This window comes from Camelus bactrianus, chromosome 28 (genome assembly GCF_048773025.1).
Source record: "Camelus bactrianus isolate YW-2024 breed Bactrian camel chromosome 28, ASM4877302v1, whole genome shotgun sequence".
Lineage (NCBI taxonomy): Eukaryota > Metazoa > Chordata > Mammalia > Artiodactyla > Camelidae > Camelus > Camelus bactrianus.
This window is the reverse complement of record NC_133566.1, coordinates 15,985,840-15,996,949: the sequence shown is the minus strand read 5'-3', so window position 1 is coordinate 15,996,949 and position 11,110 is coordinate 15,985,840. Positions and strand designations below refer to the sequence as shown.

Here is an 11,110-nt window from a genome sequence, read left to right as displayed (position 1 = left end):
CGCCGCCGCCATCTTCCGGCCACCCGACCCCGCCCCGCGAGGGGGCGCGGCCAGGTACCTGTTAGACTCCTGCGCGGTGCTCGCACAATTGTTCCGAGAGCCCGGCGGCCGTCGCCTCGTTCAATAATTTGAGCCTAGGGTGGGATGGGGTCTCGGTATTGCCTCTGCGGGGCGCTGCGTGTGTGCAGTTTGGGGGGCCAGGGGTAGAACGGTGTAGACGCCTTTGGGGAATGGAGACCCTGCTGAGGCCTGGTGGCAGCTGCCATCAAAAGCTCCCTCGGCCTCCCCGGGTGGCTCTCCCCGAAGCTCCCGGGACGCCGAGACCGCCTCCGAGGGTCGGAGCCTGAACACTTGCCTTCTGTCTGCGAACCCGCGACGCAAGAGTGGGCAGGTGTGACATCCTTAGAGCCCAGGACACTTTCCAGAGAGCTGCGTGGGCAGGTGACCCGTCGCAGTCTGGAAATGCGGTAGCCCTTTGGTAAAAGGGCAGCAGAATGGAATTGCTTGGAGCAGATGCCCCTGTCGAGAAGTAGCTGTCCCTCTCTCTTCTTTGACCCAAAGGTGGCAGCGTGAGAAGGTAAACAGTTTTGCACCATCCATGAACCTGCGTAAATGATCTTGAAAGGGCATTAAATTACTATTCTGTACCCAACCTCATTAAAACGAAAATGCGGGATGTCCAATAGGGAAACGTTACACGAAATTGTTCCCTTACATTTTTAAGCACCCGATTGACAAACAAAATACTGTAAAAGGAAGTCGATGTGAAAGGGACTGTGCGTGCCAAGGCAGTGCATTTAGAAATTTTACTTTTAATGCACCTCTTTGAGCAATTTTAGATGTTCTTAATAAAAGATGTTTCTCCCCCCCCCCCCCCCCCAAAAAAAAACAGACTCTACTGGGAGCTGAAATTTCGATCTGTCCAGACGGTCTGATTTTACTCTGAGGATTGGTACTGACGTTTATTTTCCCTTGAAAGTGGGTAAGGAGAATTGGGTATATAACAGAAAATAGTGTTTGATGCTTTGTTGAGCCAGGGTTTTCACAATGATGGTGGGATGGCTGGAAGGGAGTATGAGGGGAGAGGTTGAATTTTCCTACTGTCCTTCCTTTGATTAAAAGGAGCTTAGCATTTCTTCTTGTTTCTTTTTTGTTTCACTTTCTGTTTGTTTTGTTTTATTCTGCTTAACAAAATGAATTCTCAGGAACGCCAGCTGAGCCCCTCTAATCTGGCTGTTTTTCCCATCTTTTTTGCCTCTTTCCCCTTGGTACATAAAACAATTAAGTTCATCTTCAAAATAGCTTTGGAAAAACAGAGACTTAACTTTTCCTCTTTCCAGATACCACCTCCTTCTCCTTCCTTTTACAGCTATGGTTTTGATTTTGAAAGGATGGCATAAACCTGCTTGCTGTATCCATTTCTGTACCTATCAATTCTTTAGAATTTTAAAAATCCATTTCTTCTACACCATTCTCTCTACCACTTTGTAGTTCAGACCTTAATAGTACTCTCTGGCCTAACCTCTCTTCAGTCCATTATCAAACTTTGTTTTGCTTTTGTATCCCCAGAACAATGTTGAAAAAGTTTATTCCCTCTGTATACATTTAAGTTGATTCAAAATTCTTCATCATGAACGCATGTTATATAAGTTGTGTTCTGCCTGTTAGACCCACAACAAAGTTGAATAGGCCCAGCCATGATCCATAGTAAGACAGAAGGGGTACATCCAGAATTGGGATGTGCCAGGGGCACAGTAAGCCACACGAACAGATGGCCTACATATCTTTGTCACCTGCTGTTTGTGCACGGATGCCTCTCCCTCAGCTCACACCCAAGGCTGCATAGAAGGTGGAGTCCCCTTATGACCAGCTGATAAAGGAGGGAAAAAAACAGTTTGATTTGCTTATAAGTCAGAGTGGTATGTGGGTGCAAGCTGAAAATGAACTGTGGCTACACTATCACCTCACCCTAGGGTAATCTTGAAAGACAGTGGCAAGGGAAATTCTCCTAATGAATAAACCCTCTCAGTGGTGCACCTGGGCATTCGCTTTGTAGCCAAGGTTGGACTGTATATGGGCTCATGGCACTAGCAGATGGCTTGGCTGGTTGAGAGAGAAAGAAGGGCCCAGGAGTAGAAAGAAGATCAAGGACAAAATTTCTAAATCTTGTCTATGGGCAAAAGGTATGCAGATGCCCACCAGAGAGCATCTACGATGAAAGAGGCACTAAACAACCAAGCAGAGACAGTGACTCGCCAGCTGGTGTCAGCCAGATGCTATCAGCCACCTCGGCACTGGCAGTGAATGGAGCAGCCACCGTGGCAGGGATGAGAACACTACGTGGACCCAAGAGCACAGGCTCCCGATCACAAGGGCTGATGTAGCTACTGCCGCTGCTGAACGCCCAGTCTGCCAGCCGTGAATTAAATGCTGAGCCCCCCAAATGGCAGAATTCCTCATAGAGATCAGCCAGCCACTTGATGACAAGTTGCCTACATTGGATGCCTTCCATCCTGGAAATGGCAACAATTTATTTTGATTGGAATTGCTGCGTGCTGGGTATGGTTTGCCTTTTTTGTCTATAGGGCCTCAGCCAGCACCACTTTCTTGAGTGCTTACTGAATGTCTGACACAGGGTCTCATATAATGTCGAAGCTGACCAAAGGACCCCTTGCATAGCAAAGGAGGCATGACAGTGGCACATGACCATGGGAGCCACTGGCCCTGCCACATTCTGTACCATCCAGAAGACACCAGCTTGAGCAGAGAGGAGACGCCTGTGAAGGCACAGCTGAGGTGCCAGCACAGATATGCTACCAACTAAGGACACAGTTTACATACACTCTTATCAACAATCAATATGGTGCTGTGTCCCAATAGGAAGGACAGATAGGTGCAGGAACCAAGGCGTGCAGGAAGGAGTGGCTCCACTTACCATTAACTCCATTGGGGTATTTCTGTCACCACAACTCTGAGCTTTGAGGGTTTTGAGGTCCTGATTCTCAAAGAGAACATATTTCCAGCAGGGGGTTATAGCAAAAGTCCCGCTGAACTCTAATTCACACTTGCCACCAGGCACTTTGAGCTTCTTATGCCCAGGGACTAGCAGACAAGAAGCAGGAGTCACCATCCTGGCAGCCGTAATTGACCCTGATCATCAGGAGGAACCAGGACTCTAGTTACACAATGGGAGCAAAAAGGATGATGTTTGGCAAGCAGACGATCCAACTGGGTGTCTCTTTTTTACACTCTTGCTCAGTTTTGATGGTAAACAGACAAGTGCAGCAGCCATGACCTAAAAAGGGCTTGGCGACCAGGGGCTCAGCAGGGGTGCTTCCTGAGGGTGAGAAGAATCAAGAGTAAGGAGGGAGATGATGAGCATCAGTTGGGGCCTCAAGATCAGCTGCAGTGATGGGGGCTGGGGTTTGTCCCATTAACCATCAGTTTCCCCAGGAAAAAGTAGAGCTGCTCCCAGAACTTATACGAGGAAGTGGATCTGGGTGGCATAAAGAGTAATACACACCACAACAGGCCACCCAGGCGGACCTTCACGACTGCAGGGCCTCTGCCCTAGCTGCTGGGAGTATTGCTGGCTAACAGCCCTCAGTAATCCGCCCTCTTCAGGAACTGCCCCCAGGTGAAGAGAGCTTCCTCACCCAAACTTGCACCCTCCCCTCTGGGGACAGCAGGCATCCAGGGACTGGTTGAAGCTGGGGTGTAAAGGCCTGGTCCCTTCTCCCCCAACTCAGGACAACTCAAAAGGTCATCCTAGCTTCAGAACTCTCTGTAGAGGGAGGAGGGAAATAGCTCAGTGGCAGAGTGCATGCTTAGCATGCCTAAGGTCCTGGGTTCAATCCCCAGTGCCTCCGCAAAAAAAAAAAAAAAAAAAAAAAAAACCAAACAAACCAAAACACAACTCTCTGTGGGGTCACCTGAGGCCTCTGTCGAGACTACTTGGCACCCCACCTTCTCCCTCTGACCAAGGCCGCTTCCTTCCCTTCCTCTGTAGGTGTTGAACCTGAGAGCATCCCCAATACCACATGCTAATCTCCATCCCAAAGTCTGCTGCCCAGGGGACCCAACCTGCATCAGGCTCTGTCATGGAGAGTATGCCCATGCAGGGAGCTGGTATTGGGAGTTAGGTCATGGCTGTCTCTCTGCCTCCGAAGTGTAAGGGACACTGCACTGCACTTCCCAGCCGTCCTTCTCTGGTGTCCCTTAGCTGATGCCCTTGCCCTGTTCTGCCCTTCCTTATGGCCAGCAGGTCCCAGGTCCTGGACTGGACAGCATCTCTCCCAGTTTGGGGATCTGGCAGAGAGTTAGGAAGCACCTATTTATCGGCTTAGCGGTGGCATGTGTAGAAATCATTCCTCTGGCATCCACCTGAGAACAGGCGTTCCCCAGAGGGTTAAATGGACTCCCTCTGAGTGAATTAGGGTTAATTTTGACGCCTATGCCTTAGTCCCTTTCCCCAAGTACTTGGAAAGTAATTTGCTTGAGTTTGATGCAACCCCTGGGCTCCAACTGTCAGGCCAAAAGATAACAGTAATTGCCTTCTCTTCACTTCAGAAGGGTATGTCACCCAAAGCTCTATTCATCTATTATTAATGGAAAGTGTTTACAGTGTCTTCCACTTACTCATCAGTATGTGGAATCTCTTCATAGCAGGCAATTTGTCCCTAATTCATAACCTAAAAACAATTCACGAGAGCATGTTTTTTTCCATCAAGGATGGGGCTGTACGTGGAACTGCAAGGCCAAAGACAGGTCACCTCTTCCCAGAACCAGATGGAAATCCCTGGTGAGAATGCTGTTCAGGCAGACTCCACCAGCCTTGCCTCTGGAGCAAGGCTTCCTTGCCTGACTTACACAAGTGAGAACTGCCCCCATTTTCTCTACTGGACAGTGGACGGCCTGGAGCCCTGAGGGTGAAGTGGGACCCGTGACTCCTCATGCTGCCTGCCTTCCCTGCGTTCAGTGCCTTTCTGGCTCAGTGCAGGTTACTTCAGCCTGGCCTCGTTCACAACAGTCCTGGAAGCGGACCGCTCAGTGCAGTGTGGGAGGGGCAGAGGAACCAGCTCAGCTACAGCTGGGAGAAGATCTTCAGGTACAGAGATGCCTGACCACGTACAAGCAAGTCAGGACTCAAGTTCCAGGCTCTAGAAGTAGTAGAGCAGCCCGGGCCAGGAGGCCAGCGGGGCAGTCATCAGGACTGTGGGGCAACTGGTGATGAGAAACTGCATCTAAGACTGTTGGCCTGAAGCCTCTTCCTTCAGTCCCTCCTGCTTAGGACCTAGGTAGACCCATCTTAAATGCCACCTTCCATAAGGCCATTTCCACCTTTGCAAACCTTACCTATTTTCTTCCCTGTGCAAGGAGCCCCACTAGGGGTGATACTCCTGTCCCCTCTCTCCCCTTTTATTTGCTTTGCCTCAGGGAACATACAAGATGACTGTTCTGGTCATGCATAGGCCAGCTCCACCCATCCTTCCTCTTGGGAGTGAGCTGCCTGCAGGGTACAGAATCCCACGGCTCTTGCTGAGGTGGGCTCAACCCGTCAGAGGTCAAGGGTCCGGGGAGGCTCTCTCTGGTCTAGCACAACTGGATGGGTTAGTCGGCCTCATTATGGGATTTATGTCAGCAGTCTACTTAGCTAACAGACCTAAACTGTCCTCCAGCCCAGCCTCTCTGCCAATAATGAAGGGGATGTTTTGGCCTCTGTCGGCCCCTCCTTTATTTCTCAGACCCTCAAAAAGACCTTAGAACAGCTTTCCTGACCCCTTCAGTCTTGCCCATCTTGTAATTCCCACTGCATTTTTTTGGAGTGTCTCTAGAACGACCTTTCATTATTTGGGTAACTACCTTATTTCCTTCCCTCACCAGCTGAGATCTAAGAGAGACACTCCGGAGATCAGCTGGGTAGACAAATACAAATGAAAACAATAACTTCAGGAGACAGACTTGGAAACAATGACGAGGTCACGTCACGAGTGTGCTAATGGGGCTCCAGATAAGACTCTGTCAGGAGCAGCAACGGGGGCAGCGTGACTCTGCGGGGGAAGGGAAGGCTCAGAACACGGGGCGGCCCCACAGGCCCGGCGTCCTCTCCAATTCTGGGCGACACTGTGTCTCAGCTGCTCAGCCTCTATTCCCCCTTCCTTTAGTAAAAATACTTTTATTTCCTTTTCATGGGACCACCTCTCCTTCCTTTCACCCGTGTGACTCTATTCCCAGCATCAGGGGTTGACAAGTGACCCCAGACCAAGCCAGTCAGGGCACTCAAACTTCCTGGCCGCTGGGACTTATTTGGGAACAAGGCCAGTCCCAAGTTGGTCAAATTAGAGTGAACCCTGGGACACTTGTAAACTGCAAGGAAGTAGAGCTTGCTTTGTTTTTGGTTGAACTTATGCTCTGAGGAAAGCCTGGAGCTAAGTAACCTTGTGTCACCATTAGGGAAAAGCCTGGCTGGGAAATGGAGCCAGCTTCTGGGAGTGAGAGTGACAAGGTCCAGAGAGCACCTCTGGAGCCCCTGAATTCACTGCATTGCTTGCCTTTGCTGGTACCCAGCCAGTAAATTCCTTTCTTGCATGACCAATTTGAGTGTTCAGTCACTTTGCAACTAAAAGCGTACTCACTAAATATACCCTTACGTAAGATCAGAAAAGAGGTTTCAACATGAAGAGGAAAAATAGCGAATGTTGGTGAGAATGTGGAGAAATTGGAAACCTCATGCATTGCTGATAGGAACATAAAATGAGGCAGCTACTTTGGAAAACAGTCTGGCAGTTCCTCAGACTATTAAACACAGCCACCATGACCCAGCAATTCCACTCTTAGACATTACCCAGGAGGACCGAAAACATACGTTCACACAAAGACTTGTACAGAAATGTTTGTCGAAGCATTAGTGACAATAGCCAAAGAGCAGGAACAACCCAAATGTCTGTCACCTGATGAATGGATAAACAAAATGTGGTGTACAACTATGGTAGAGTATGAGCCATAAAAATCAATGAAGGGCTGACACATGCTACAACATGGTTGAGCCCTGAAAACGTTTGCTAAGTGCCAGAAGCCAGACAGGAAAGGCCACATGGTCCATTTACATGAAATGTCCAGAACAGCTAAATCTGTTGAGACAGAAAGTAGATTAGTGGTTGTAAGGGGCTGGGCCGGGGACAGGAATGGGGCCAATGGGTACAGGTTTCCTTTGGGGATGATAAAAATGTCCTGGAATTAGTGGTGATGGTTACACAGCCTTGTGAACATAAAAAGCACTGAATTATTAAGATAAACAACAAGTTCGTGCTGTATAGCACAGGGAACTATATTTAACATCTTGTAGTAACTTATGGTGAAAAAGAATATGAAAATATGAGAATGAATATTTGTATGTTCATGTATGCCTGAAGTGCTGTGCACCAGCAACTGACACAACACTGTAAACTGACTATACTTCAATAAGAAAAACTATATATATACAAAAGAAGCCACCGAATTATACTTCCCAAGGGTGCATTTCATGGTACGTGAATTCTATCTTAATAAAAATAAATGTGACCAGAATGTTAATAATTGGTAAATCTAGCTAAAAGGTATATGGGAATTCATTGTCCCATTCTTGCAACTTTTCAGCAAGTATAAAGTTTTTCAAAATGAAGTTGTTTTGTAAAGGCTTAAAATAAATTGAGTCATTCCTTCTTGATCCCACTTAATGGAGGGTGGCACCAACCTCACAGGAAGTTGTAGATTAGGGATGGCAGGAACTTTATAGTCATCCAGTTCAGCCCTCATTTACAGATGAGGAAACTGAGTCCCAAGAGAAGTGCCTTTTACAAATCTTTTTTTTTTTTTGGCGGGGAGTAATTAGGTTTACTTATTTATTTATTTAGAGGAGGTACTGGGGATTGAACCCAGGACCTTGTGGATGCTAAGAAACACTCTACCACTTGAGCTACACCCTCCCATGAGAAGTGCCTTTAAAGGTCACACATCTTGGTAACTGTCTCCTGACAAATTTCAGATTGTTACTCCATCCTTTTCTCTAGAACTGTTTACTTTTCTTCCAACCTTCATCCACTTAGAATGCTTACCTGGACCCTCTCCAATTTCTTAACATCTTTCTGAAGTACGTAGGTTGAAGGTTGGGGAAAGGAAACCCACCACAGGGACATATGTTAGATATTGAACATGTGTTAAAGAAGGTATCTGCTCCAAGATCAGAAGATATTTCAGGAGTTCTGAGGAATTAATGCAAAAATGTATCCAAATGGTAGCACGTGGCATCAGCCCCCTGCCTTCTGCTCGTCTGCTGCTGCCCGCTCCCTCCCCATCCCATTGGGCTGACTTCAGGAGGGTGATGTAGGGGTGGGACTGGGATTAGGTGGGCGGTTCCCCAAAACCACCAGGATGCATGCAAGCTGTGTCTTCAGGAGTGCCAAGCACTACTCAGGCAAAGTACTGAGCTCAGAGTACAAAACAACAAAGTTGGGAAAGTCAGAAGCTGGGTGGGCCCTGGAATGGAGCTGGGAGAAAGGGGCAAGTGTAAGAGAGAAGGCGAAGTGACAATCCCCGAGGACAGGGCCTGTGGAATCAAGGCCCAGTTTGCTTGTTTCAAAGCAGGCAAGTCCGATTTCAGGCCCAGCCCTGTTCAAAGATAGGACACACAGTACTTCTGCAAGACAGCAGAGCTGGTCAGTGGCCTCATGTCCCATCAGCACTGGAAGGAAGGCTGAGGGGACATTACGGGCATCTCATCTCCATGTTGGAGGCTCAGGCCAGCAAGAAGCTCAGTGTAGGCCTCACCCTTGTGCTCATACATCCCAACCAACACTGGCGGCACCAGCTCTGAATCCAGCCCTCCTCATCCTGGGCTGTAGGGTAAAGCTCCAAGTCCTTGGCTACAGTTTAGGGAAAGGGGTGTGATCTCAGTTGGGCAAAAGAGACTTATCCGGTCCTTAAATAAGAAGTTAGTGTGATCCTGGGGCTGGGGGCCATCTTCACCACCTTTGAGAAGAGACTGCATGAGCCCACAAGCAGAGCAGAGAGACAGAGAGAAATCATGTCTTCACGTCATTGTTTGAGTCCCTGGATCCAGCCAAGTCACCTTTTCAGTTATGGGAACCAATAAATTCCTTTTAGTTAAGATGGTTCTATGTTAAAGAGTTCCACACCGTAACAACCGTAAGTGTTCTGACAGTAACTTTGGCATTCCAGACCCTCACAGGCTGGGGCCACCCACCTAATCACCCTCCTCCTGTGGGTATCGTCACTGCTCGGAACACCAGCTCCATGTTCCCTAAAGCCCGTCCCTTCCCACTGACTACCTTGTTCTCTCAGAAAAGCCTGCCCATTCTTCCAGGACCATATTGTCTCCACCTCCATGAAGCCTTCCTGTCTCAAGGCTTCAGGTTTCCTCCTTCCTGACAGCTGGATCGGAAGGTCCTTTGTGGGGACAGAACCTTGTGACCCATTAATTTAGTGGCTGAGAGTGTGGACAGCTGTGGGCGAGATGTCAGCTGAAAAGATTCTCTAGTTAGCTTAAGAAAATTGCTCTCCCTCAAGACACAACAGCCCCTTCCTCTGTTCCCCGAGGTTCCCTCCTTGCTCCCCTTCGTACCCTGCCCCTTCTCATGTGTGAGGCCTGCGCCGCTGGCTCCGCCTTCCATCAGGTGATGTGTCAGCAGGAACTGGGAACTGGGGCTCTGGGGCTCCCTGCTCTGACACACGGCTGAGACCCGGCCCTGGGGGCCAGCCAGGCCTGCTCCTCAGGTCCCAGGCCTCCACACCCCTCCCACCCGCCCCCACTGCCCATGCCCTCAGACTCTCCCACTTGACACCAGGCAGAACCTTCTCAGTGATACCAGTCACATAAGCCCTCCTTTCTCTCCTCAAAATTCCACGGCTTTCCACGGCTTTTAGTTCCTTAAACGGGCCCTCGCTTTTCTAACCTCTTCTGTCACCACATCCTGGCCACCAGCGGGGCTTCCGTTCTTGCCGTCCCCTCAGCAGGACTCCCCCCAACCTCACTTCCAAACACCCGCTCACATGAAGCTGCCCCATCCAGGAAGCCTCTCGTAGCCACCGAGGTCAGAAACAGCCCCCCCGCCCAGCACAGCGCCTTTCCCAGCCGTCCAGCAGACCACTTACTTCACTCTGCCTTCCCGTGGACAAGTCCATCTCCCCAACTAAGAATATACAGTCCTTGGAGACAGGGTCCCCGAAGGTCATCACGTTTCTCTCACGGTGCCAAAACGGAGCTTTGTACACAAGGTGCCTTTCATAAATGTCTGAAATGAAACGAAATGAGAGAGAACACATTCCCGACTCCCGAGACAAACATGCACTCTTCCCAGGAATGGAAAAAACACCAGCTTGGGCGGCTCCTCCAAGGGAGCCCTAAGCTGTGACACACACGGGGGCGAGAGGTGTGGGCTGAAGGTGTGAATGGATGGGACGTGGGCAGCGGCAGCACTGACACTGGAGCGCTCTCCCACAGGTTACCCCTCTCACACCTCTCCCTGGAAGTCAGGGATCATTCCCCACGGCTTCAAAAGGAAGTGCAGCTGCTTCTGCAAGTCCCAGCCCTGAAGACGTCTCTCTTCCCACGCAGTGGCTGGCGTTCAGAAGCAGCGCTCTCTTCTGCAGCTCAGGGGATATAGAGGAAAGGGCTTGGGTGGGTCACAGTCAAGGACATGGGAGGGGTATCTCTGGCTCCCAGCCTCAGGACCTCGGTGTGGAAGCTGTCAGGACTAGGCCCTAGGATCGTAGAGGTGCAAATGCCTTGCGTGGAGCAGACACATCCAGGCCCCTTCTAACTTTTTTCTAAATTACATTCATACCTCCTCAGTTTCTCCTTCTCTAAGAGGAAGGGAAGAAACCAAACCAGGAAAACTGCGACAAGAAAAATGACAGGGAGCCACTGGCATTTACATTCTTATCTGTGGTTTCTGTTTTTTTGTTTTGATTTGCTTTTTAATTCTTTTTTCTAGAAAAAAAAAACACAACCAGGGGAATTTATATGACAAACTATCAGTGTCAGGAGGACAGGGGAAAAGAGAAAGGCCAGAGGCATGGGTAGCTAATAAAAAGTGGGTTCCAAATCATGTGG

At 49.3% G+C, this 11,110-nt stretch overlaps 1 long non-coding RNA gene across 1 annotated transcript; it reads left to right on the top strand.

The window, feature by feature from the left end:
* The first annotated feature begins 36 nt into the window (after positions 1-36).
* LOC123618048 (uncharacterized) lies at positions 37-6,187 on the top strand. Its single transcript, XR_006726390.2, has 3 exons — positions 37-577; positions 893-982; positions 4,731-6,187. It is a non-coding gene; the product is annotated as an uncharacterized LOC123618048 (long non-coding RNA).
* The last annotated feature ends 4,923 nt before the right edge of the window (positions 6,188-11,110 follow it).